The sequence below is a fragment of the Leptonychotes weddellii genome, chromosome 11 (assembly GCF_054177405.1).
Source record: "Leptonychotes weddellii isolate Sample4059 chromosome 11, ASM5417740v2, whole genome shotgun sequence".
Taxonomy (NCBI): domain Eukaryota; kingdom Metazoa; phylum Chordata; class Mammalia; order Carnivora; family Phocidae; genus Leptonychotes; species Leptonychotes weddellii.
The window spans coordinates 64,091,358-64,102,211 of NC_138379.1; the positions used below are offsets into that span (position 1 = coordinate 64,091,358).

At 43.4% G+C, this 10,854-nt stretch overlaps 1 long non-coding RNA gene across 1 annotated transcript; it reads right to left on the minus strand.

The window, feature by feature from the left end:
• Positions 1 to 238: 238 nt before the first annotated feature.
• Positions 239 to 10,213, minus strand: LOC145716066 (uncharacterized). Its single transcript, XR_014138396.1, has 3 exons — positions 9,865 to 10,213; positions 1,040 to 1,332; positions 239 to 676 (listed from the first exon to the last, which is right to left on the minus strand). It is a non-coding gene; the product is annotated as an uncharacterized LOC145716066 (long non-coding RNA).
• Between the last annotated feature and the right edge of the window lie 641 nt (positions 10,214 to 10,854).

Consider the following 10,854-nt stretch of genomic DNA (forward strand, 5'->3'; position numbering starts at 1 on the left):
CTTTCCTTAGCATGGAGTAAGAGCTTGATGAGTATGAATTGAAGAAAGGAATCTTTTATTCTTTGCGACCCATTTCAAAGGGTTTTTTAAGCTATGTGAATACCTGAATTAGGAGCTCCCTCAGAGCCCCCACTGTATGCCACCAATATGTTACACTGGTCCCCGCTTATCTGCAGTTTCTCCCACGGTCTCAGTTACCCATGGTCACACAGCCCCCTAGAAGCTGATGATCCTCCTGACCGGCCACCAGCAGTAGCCTAAAGCTCTGTCACAATACCGGCGTCACTCACTTCCTCTCCTCACGCGGGCGGCCTAGCATCTCCCGTCCTCTCGAGAAGGAGGGGGAGTATAGCACAGTAGGCTATTTTAGGGCGGGCCACAGTCACATAACTTTTATTACAGTACATTGTTACAGTTGTCCTATTTTATTATGAGTGTTTGCTGTTACTCTTGTACTGTGCCTACTTTATGAAGTCAACTTTCTTGCAGGTTCTGTGTGGACAGGAGAGAGCGCAGTGTACATAGGTTTCATTAGTCTCCGCGGTTTCAGGCATCCACGGTGGGGGGTCTCGGGGCGCGGCTCCTGCCACTAAGCGGGGGGACCACTCTATGTCACTTCTCTATGAATCCTCTCCGCTCCATTCGTGGCGCTTCGCACACGAGTACTGAATGAATCCTTGGGCAGTAAAGGGACAGATAAATAATGGATTTATTTATTATTACTCTGTTTGTGTGCCGTTTTTGTTTAATTAGTGTGAAACTCTCTGAATCATCTGCAGGAAGTGGAAAGGTTTAGCCCCAATTTGATCAACTTTTCTTATTTCAGCGGATTGCGGCCAGAGCGGTTTAGTTCAGTTGGCCGAAACCTGTGCCAGTGATTGGCTTCCTATAGAGTCCTGCCCCTTTTGGGGGTTAGGCACAGCCAGCTCCCAAACCCCCGATGGCCCTGGGAAGTAGAGCAGGGCAGGCGCCCCCCCCCCCCCGCCCCGCATGACAAGGGGACAGAGTGAACGTGTGTGAGGGGTCGGCACAGACTCACCATGAGAGTCAGCAGCTGGGGCTGGATGGTGACTAGAAATGAGCTCCATGCGATGTGCACCCCTCCTTTGGGATGTGTCTCTGCTTTGGTACGCCCGCTTTCCTTCTCCGTGCCTAAGTTTGGCCAAACAAGGCCATGGGTGGGTGTGGAGGAAGCGAAGCCTCCTGGGAAGTGACGCACAGACTCCTCTCCTTTCCTGGCTGGTCTTATGGCAACGGGGTCTCAGTGCAAGGCATCACTGCGAGGCTTAGTTATACCCACAGGCTGGGAGAAGCATCTTTTGGATTGTGATGCTAGACAGAAAAATAGACAGACAGAGATGATATAAAGTGAATGTGTCTGACGTATACCTATATGTGTACATGATTAAAGTGAATTGTAACAACTCTGCAGGGTAGATATTATCGCGGTTTTCCAGATACGGACACTGAGGTCATATGTTCAGGTCACACAGCGAGTGAGTGGCAAAGACAAGAATTTAAGTCCCGTCTGTTTGACTCCCAGACTTTGCTCCTTCCCAGTCCATTGTAAGCTATCAGGTTAATAAGTTAATTAAATAAACAACACTTATTTAACGCCTACTGTATGCCAGTTCCAGTTGAGGTTCTAGGGGTGACGTGGCGAACAAGACAGTGAAGGCTAGAGTGTAATTGGCAGCCTCAGAGACCGCCCCTAACGACCTCCACTTCCTGGTAGTCACGTCCTCCTGTGATCACTTGAGTGGGCGCTGGACCCAGCGACTCACTTCTAACTGATAGAATATGGCAGAGAGGAAGGGGTGTCATTTCTGAGAATAGGTTACAAAAATGTTTTTAAAAGTACTTTGAAGTACTTTACGCATATGGGATTCAGTGAGATACCCATGTTACTTAAGTAACATTACTAAGGCAATTTACATTCAGTTATGTTAACCAGCAATTAGCCCTAGAGACAAACCTGGGATTTTAAAAATATTTTGTAAAAAGAAGAACACCAACTGTTGATACTGCATGTGTTTAGCTTCCGAGAGACCAACAGATTTTATACCTTCTGCCCAATTTTGTTTAATGTCTCTGTCCAGGTCATCCCAAGCCCTCTGTTGGGCTCATTTTAAGTTCTCCAATAACCCAGACTTCTGAGAGCTAGATGTATTAAAAGCCTGACCTTGACTTTTATGGGTACTAAAAGGCAACATTAAGGCTTTCCGGGAGTATTTTTGCATTTTCTCAAGCTATAAAGAAATATGAGATAAGAAATTTCTTCAATTAAAACAGGCCTGAACAAGAGTTTAAAAATTAAACATTTAAGAGTAATAAATATACAAAAGAGGTATAACCTCACTAAAAGTCAAAAAATACATATAAAGGAGACAATGAAATAGAATTTTTCACCTTTCAAATTGGAAAATATGATCCTTCATCCATATAGGATTCAGCGAAATGCAGTCTCAGACAGCTTACATAGGAGAGATTACTGGAACAACCTTTCAAGTGAAGCAGTTGCCCACATGTGTTAAGATTCTTAACCATATTCCACCCTGTTGACCCAGTAACACCACAGGACAGGAGCCCCTCAGCTGCAGCTGGTGCATCGTGGAGATTTAGTATTGGTGGGACTAATTAATTAATTAAATCGGATCCAATCCTAACAGAGCTTAAAAAGTCATACTGTTAAATGTATAAAGATGTTTATGGAAGCATTTACTTTAACAAGGGAAATGGAGACAGCCTGAATCCCTAAAATAGAGGTTTGATTAAACAAATTAAAGAATATCCATTTGGTGAAATATTTTTCTGCTCTTAAGATGATACTTTAGGGGGCGCCTGGGTGGCTCAGTCCCTTAAACGTCTGCCTTCGGCTCAGGTCATGATCCCAGGTGGGATTGAATCTTGAATCAGGCTTCCTGTTCCGCAGGGAGTCTGCTTCTCCCTCTGCCTCTGCCCCTCCACCTGCCTGTGCTCTCTCTGTCAAATAAATAAATAAAATCTTTTAAAAAAAGAGAATTCAGGGGTGCCTGGGTGGCTCAGTCGTTAAGCGTCTGCCCTCGGCTCAGGTCATGATCCCAGCCCCACATCGGGCTCCCTGCACTCCCCCTGCTTGTGTTCCCTCTCTCACTGTCTCTCTCTCTGTCAAAATAAATAAAAATCTTTAATAAAAAAAATAAATAAAAATAAAAATAAGAGAATTCATTTTTAAATGTCAAATCTGTTCCTCCTCTTCTTCCAAATCTCCTTATCTAAGTCAATGCTATGCTTTTTGCCCAGTAATCCCTTTCTCACCCATCTGATTCCTCTCTCCTCCCCTCCACTTGCTAGTAGGCTCCAAGTTTCCAATCTCCCTGGGAGTGTCTCCCACACCGGCCTCCCCCAATCTCTCAGTCTGTGTGTGTGTCAAATAAATAAATACGACCTTTAAAAAAAAAAAAAAAGATGAGACTTCAGAAGAAATTTTAGTCACAAAGCACAACATGGACAAAGATTGAGATACTGGGCTGCGTATACCGTGATCTTCAATCTGCCTATTAAGAAGGCAAAGACCTAGCTATGCATATGAAAAAATCATTGACAAGAAATACTTCAAAATGTAAATAGTGGTTGTCTCATAAGTGACTTGTTTCCCTCTTTATTGATTCTATAGTAAAAAAAATTTTCTACAATGAACTTGATTTACATTTAGAGTTAGGAAAATAACAGTACAAATATTTGAACAATAATTTTTCAAATCTAAGCCTACAAAACTTAGACCACTAAACTATGAGTATATATCAAGCCAAAAGTTTCCAGTAAAACAAGCAAGTTAGCAACACTTCTGGTTTTCCCCAAATATTTAGAACCATGCTATTTTTTCTCCTTTTATTGCTTTTAAACCAGGTAAATCAATTTGGGTAAGCCTACCATGTGGAAGAATGGTGCTGAGCATATTCTCTAGAACCAGGCTTTGCTAGTTTACACCCAGGCTCTGACATGTGATAGCTGAGTGAGCTTTGGCAAATTATTTAACCTTGTGGAGTCTCAGTTTCTTCATCTGTAAAATGTAAATATTAATAGTATCTATCTCATAGGATGATTGCATGTATTAAGTGAGAATAATATATGGAAAGCACTTAAAACCATGCTTGGGATGTGGTGAGTGGTACTCGTGTTTGCTATTGTCGTTGTGTGATTTCTAACCAAGTAGAGTTCTGTTTATTTTCAAAGGTTTGGAATCTAAACTCTCTCCCTTCTCTTCATAAACCAAGAGGAGCATCTCGACAGTAAGCTTTGGTATTATTTGGATATCTATGTATGCGTGATTTATAGAAGAAATGACACAGATGATGAATTGAAAGAATTTAGATGAACCGAATCTTAAATGTCATGGCCTTTGAAAGCAAGCACTTGGAAATGTACTTTATTATGGGCACGTGGAGTTCTCTTGCCTTTGAATTGTCCAAAATAATCTTAAGCTCTCCATTCACAGAGGAATTCTCTCAATTTTAATGGAGGAACTGAGAAAGTTTGGGAGCTTCGGCCCCTGGGAAATAGAAGGGTCTCTTGCTTTGAACACTGAGCAGACATTTGAGGTCTAGATCCTGTTGTTCCTCCACCAGGAAGTCTCTCTGGGTCTGCTCAGCAAGACCAATTCAGCCGTCTACGGAAGTCCCTGAGCCCTTTTGCTAGAGCCCTTTGGTGACTTTCTGCTTCTCTCTTGCCTTATGGTTATTGCTTCTGTGTGTCAACATAGATCTTAAATTTCATGCTGATTTTTCAGCTACACCTGGCATAGTAGAACCTCATTTTTTTTTGAATGAATTAAGTAATAAATCACATAGATATTTAGAGCCGGCTCAAGATCTGAAAGATGCCACTTTTAGAGCCAAAGATCCGGAGGTATGGAGAGAAGAACCATAATTTGTAAAATTTGTCAAATGTATAATAGGCAAGAGAGAAGCAAATGTATAATAGTCCCTACATAATTTGTAATTTATAATCAAGCTTTAATGCTCAGAAGTTGTACAATCTTGGGAACTTTCTAACCTTTCTGATAATCATTGTCCTTATTTGTAACTATGAGGATAACAAGCCCCATCTCATGGAACTGAAAATTGGATACAGAGACATAATTAACTTGCAAGTGGTTGTCACTCAATAACATGAGTGAAAAACGTTGCTCAAAGCCACATAGCTTGGCAGCTGCTGAAGCCACTGCACTGTACCCTCTTGTTTCCCTTTCTTTGACCAACTGTTGGGCTTCCCCAAATACTGTGGTTGTCTGTGAGGATCTCTTATAGGAGGAGAGGAAGGAGAGGAAGTAAGATTCGTTGAGAGTCAGCTATGTACCAGACAACTCCACCCAGAGATTTACCTATAGCCTTTCAAGCTACTCCTGATGGCCAAGCCCATGGAAATGGGTTGAAAAGTCAAATGAGTGGACTTTATATTCTTATGTTTCAGGCATTCTTGAGTGTTTTCTTGAAACCTTGCTTACTTTATTCCCCTTAATTCAGACCCCAAGATATCTGGAGATAGCAGATCAGATCACTGGATGGAAGCTCTGGGAAGTGAGAGTAACATTCACCCATGTGGGATGATTGGGACTTCTGGTTACTTGAAACACCCTCCATGATGAAGTTTGCAGAGCTAAAAGGCTAAACTGAGTTACTCACAGTCCTACTGTGAGTCCTGCAAATGTTTCAAGCAGCATAATCACCTATAGTGCTAGATAATGTACCACGGCCCACTACCTGGCAAGCACTCACCACTGGCCCATCAATGGCTTTTAACAATTACAGACAACCCCTGGGGCACCTGGGTGGCTCAGTCGGTTAAGTGTCTGCCTTTGGCTCAGGTCATGATCTCGGGATCCTGGGATCGAGCCCCACATTGTCAGGCTCCCCACTCGGCGGGGGGGTCTGCTTCTTCCTCTGACCCTCCCTCCTCTCGTGCTTTCTCTCAAATAAATAAGTAAAATATTTAAAAAAATTATAGACAAACCCTGCCTCTAAAAGACAAGAATTTTTAAGCAAGAGTAAAAACAATGCATCTCAGATATAATCTAACTCTTTTGATCTATGTTTTACAAAAAAGTACAACCCAACAAGTGGATTTTCCTTTTTGGAGAAAAGAAATATTAGTGAGGACCTACCATGTATCAACACTGTGTTGGGTGCTCTGCCAGGTTATCCTAGTTTTCCTTCACAGAATCAAACCAAATAACATCATTCCTATTATAAAGCAAATGTAAAGCAGTTTGTTTATGGGCAAGATGCCCCACGTAACACAGGTCTTAAGTAGGAAGGAATCAAACTTTTTTTTTTTTTTAAATCTGCAGGGTCAATGTTCTTTTGGGCACACTATCCATCTCATATTCAATTATCTTCAGAGTGATTTAACAAAGTAAACAACTTATTTATTAAGTTCATTCAACAGACATTTGTTGAACAAGGAGTGGTTCTAGACATGGAGTAGTCAGTAGAGATATACATTTGAAAGGCAGGCTTTTTTCTCAGGAGGTTCACTCTGCAGTGCCTTATTTTAAGGACTGTGTGACTCTGTCTCTAAGATCAACTGATTCTCTTTCAATCTGGTTAACAAAGGGATGATACTGAATAAATCACACCAAATCTCAGTAGCGACAACTATGCTGAAGTAGTGAGAATTTTTAGAATGTAATTTACATGTTAATCATTGACTCAGTGTGTGGAGAATGGAAACATTGTAAGTAGTTAGCACTGTTAGGTATGAGGGGTGTGGCAATCTTGCCTGGAGGTTGTCTCTCCGTGTGACATCGTGAACCCCAAGATGGCTGTTCTCCTAATAACATGACCTTAGGAGAATGGAACTGCTAGAAGCGTGTTTTTCTAAATGTAGCAATGGAACTTGTTGAAATTCATGGAGAAAATGTTGATAATGTATATCAAAAGAGGTGTGCGAAGTTTTGGCAGTGAAGTGTGGTTTCAGGGATACTGTACCTGGTTGAAGACCAACAAATGCAAACTCTGGGTTACGTGGTTTACTCTGTTGGTATTGAGACTCTTGCACCAAAGTTTATGATGGTATAACACAGTGGTTGGTAGATAGCATGTTTTGGGAGACAGGTAGAGTGGGGTTCAAATTCCAGCTTTCTCATTAACTGATGCTCTTGTTCTCGTGTAGGTTACTTAGCCTTCGTGAGTCATGGTTTCTTCAAATGTAATAATAGTCCCTACTTCCTAGCATTGTTGTGAGGATAAAATGAAATGTTTTCTGTTAAACACTTAGCAGAGTGTCCAACAAATAGTAAATAATAAATGGCATTCATTTAAAATAAGTATTAGCTAATGGGGAATTTGGTATCGGAATAATGAAGAGGTGCAATACTTTCTTGTCTTGTGCTAACAATGGATGAAAACATATGTACATATCCTGTGTCCTTCCTTTTAAACAAATCTGGAAATTATTCATATAGAATGTGAGCTCCACAAGGACGGGGACTTTGTCTAATCACCTCTCTGTCCCCTGTACCTAGAACAGTATCTGGCCCATAGTGGGCAGTTGATAAATATTTGTGGAATGAATGAATTCACTCACCCTTTAGTGTCCACTGTTAAGTTCTGTAAACATTGTGAGAGACACAAAGACAGCACGGGTTTCTCTCCCGAGTATATCGTACTGAATTAGGGGAGAGTAATGTATCCACAGAAGATGGTATTGCAGGTAATTCTCTGAACAAAGTAAGGACTCCAAGCTGAGAGTTCAGAGGAGGAAGAGGGATATGGGAGGGTAAGAGAAATGCTGCCAGGAGGAGTTGTATTTGAACTGAGCTTAAATCGATAGGGGGAATTTTGACAAGGAGAGAGAATGGGCATTGGGGGGGAGAGTAGGGAATGGAGATAGTATTCCTGGGAGGGAAACATCACAAGCAAAGGTCTGGAGGCCAGGTATGTTTGGGGACAGGGGAAGTACAATTTTACTAACAAATAGACTGAAGGGAACTTAAGGACGGGCATTATGTTTCTGGCACACTTTGCACAGAACTCAGAAGCCCATCCAAGGTTCAGTAAACAAGCTGTGAGTCACTGCAATGGAGGGTGGGAAATGAGCATCCAGAAGGCCCAGTGAGAAGATTTTTAGCCACAGGAAGGAGAGGCCTCGGCTGTGGAATTAGCTACAGACAAGGATGAAGCATGGGATTGATTAGAGTGTTGTTTGCAAACCTACCCACCAGCAGTGTCTGGGAGGATTAGAAATTTTGAACCCTGTGTTTATTGGCTTGGAACTAGCCTGTCCCTGCACTTTGACTCTAAATAAAGGATATTGGTGTTTCCATTACATAAATCCGTTTATTTGGAAGAGTGCACACTCCTGATGAACATCTGCATAACACAGAGTAGGATCTAGCAGGTGGCATGCGGCCCCATCCATACCTCCTAATTTTGGCTGTTAGAACTGATGGAAATCCTGCCTCAGTTCTGCACCACCAAAGACTACACAGAACTGAGCTGTAGTGTACAAACTTTGGATCTTTTTCAAGTGTCTGAGATTTTTTTTTTTTAAGATTTATTTATTTATTTGAGAAAGAGAGAGAGCACACAGCAGGAAGGGCAGAGGGAGAGGAGAGACAGTCCTCAAGGAGACTCCCTGCCGAGTGCAGAGCCTGATGCAGGGCTCGATCCCTGGACCCTGAGATCATGACCTAGCCAAAACCAAGAGCCAGACACTTAACTGATTGAGCCACCCACACACCCAAAGTGTCTGAGATTTCTATAGAAGATCAACCTCCAGATAATTCCTTCCTGCCTGGATTAGTGGAGGGCAATAATAACAGTTAATCTTTATTAAGCACACATGTGTGCCAGACAGTGCTTTATCTGGTTTTTTTCTTTTTCTTTCCTAAGATTTTATTTTTTTAAGTAATCTCTACACCCAACATGGGGCTCAAACTTACAACCCTGAAATCAAGAGTCACGTGCTCTACCGACTGAGCCAGCCAGACACGCTACATTATTTCACTTAACTGAATCTTCAAAACAACCCAATGAGGTGACTTCTATTATCCCCACCATTTTATAATTGAGAAAATAAAGTCCTGTGAGGTTTAGATTGCCGAAGTCATAAAACACAGAGCTTGGGCTCAAAGCCAGGTCCATTGCTAAGTTAATTGCATTGTGATACAATCACAGAAAAAACTTTTTTCAAAAGATTAAAGGAAATTTGGTTTCATAGGTACAAAGAATTGAGAGAAAATCAAAACTTCCTAGAATTTAGGGATAGTCTCAGGATGTATAAGGGGCAGAGATCAAAAGTCAGCCAGCAGAGGAGCGCCTGGGTGGTACAGTCGGTTAAGTGTCTGGCTCTTGGTTTTGGCTCAGGTCATGATCTCAGGGTCGAGGGATCGGGTCCCGCGTCAAGCCCTGCATCGGGCTCTGCGCTCAGCTGGGAGTCTGCTTGGGATTCTCTCTCTCCCTCTCCCTCTGCCCCTCCTGCTTGGGCTCTCTCTCTCTCTTTCTTTTTCTCTAAAATAAATAAAGTTAACAAATGGAGTGGAGGTAAATACAAAAGTACCAGCTTCTGCTTTTTCTCCTAAGGTGACAACAGCTTCCTCCCTCCACAGTCAGTTAGAAGTGGTCGCTCCAGACTAGCTTCATGGCCTCCCTGGCAAGGGGCAGACATTTTAAATAAAATCCCCACAGTGCATCCGTCCCTTGTCTGTGGTCACAGGAGCAAGGCTGTGAGGCCGTCCTGGGTCCAAGCAGGGCTAGAATCCTGGGCAGCCACCTTGAGCAGGACTCTGTTCTCATTCTAATTAATCATTAAGCCTGGGGATTTGCAGTTACCAGACCCAATCCCCCCCGGCCCCCCCACCCAGTGCGGGACACAGGAGCTTACATTTCCCTTGCCACACCCAGCCTGGTACACTTTCTCGGCGTCGGTCCTGCATCCCAGCTCAGCTCTGCAGGCACCCCTGGGGCCCGGGGAAGGGAAGCGAGCTGCTCCCGTGGATTCCGAGGCTCCCAGGCAACAGGAAATCCAGAAGGAAACTGAGAAGGCACAATGGAGTTGGTGCCAAGATTTCCCCTCTGGAATGAAGTCCGCCTTGTGGAGTGGAGTGGAGGCAAAACCCTCCACTCTGACAAAGGGAAATGTATCCGTCCCGTTTTATGTTGTGAGGCTGGAAATTGAAGCTGGCCCCTAAAACTCTTCCCGAGTGCTCTGTGGTATCTGCTCGGCACGCGCCAGGCTCTTGGTGATGTAAAATCCCCCTGGAGACTGTCTCCATTTGCAGTGGGTAGAAGCAGAAGGGGGCCCAGACAGCTGAAGTGAACCGTGAGGGTGGAACGGACGTGTCTCAAAATGCAGACCCTGCTCAGCCACACTTACATTTGGGGTGAAAGCAAAATGAAGCGAAGCAGAAACCAGATCTTGGACTAATCTGCCAGCTGAGAGATGCCTCACTGGGATAAACAATTGGATAAGGGCTCAGACTCTGAGGTGCATCCAGGAATGGCAATCTGTTCATCATTCCCCTGTCTAAAATGGCTTCCCTTTGCTCTCAGAAGAGAGATGAATATCTTTGATGTGCCTACAAGGCCCGCAATCTGGGCCTGTCCTCTCCTTCACTGGGTTGTAGCCACGTTGGCTTTATCTCAGTTCCGGGAACGTGCCAGCACCAAGCTCCACGTTATACCCAGCCTTAAGCTTGCACACGCTGCTCTCTCTTCCTGCATGTTTGTTGTCCACCCCATCCTGACCCCACCCCAGCCAAAAACAACACCACACAAAGCAAAGCAAAATAAAACACATCTCCTCTCCCCATTAGAAGAGACTAGAAGAGACTAGAAGAGAACGGCCAGCTCCTTGAGAGTGCAGGGACCATGT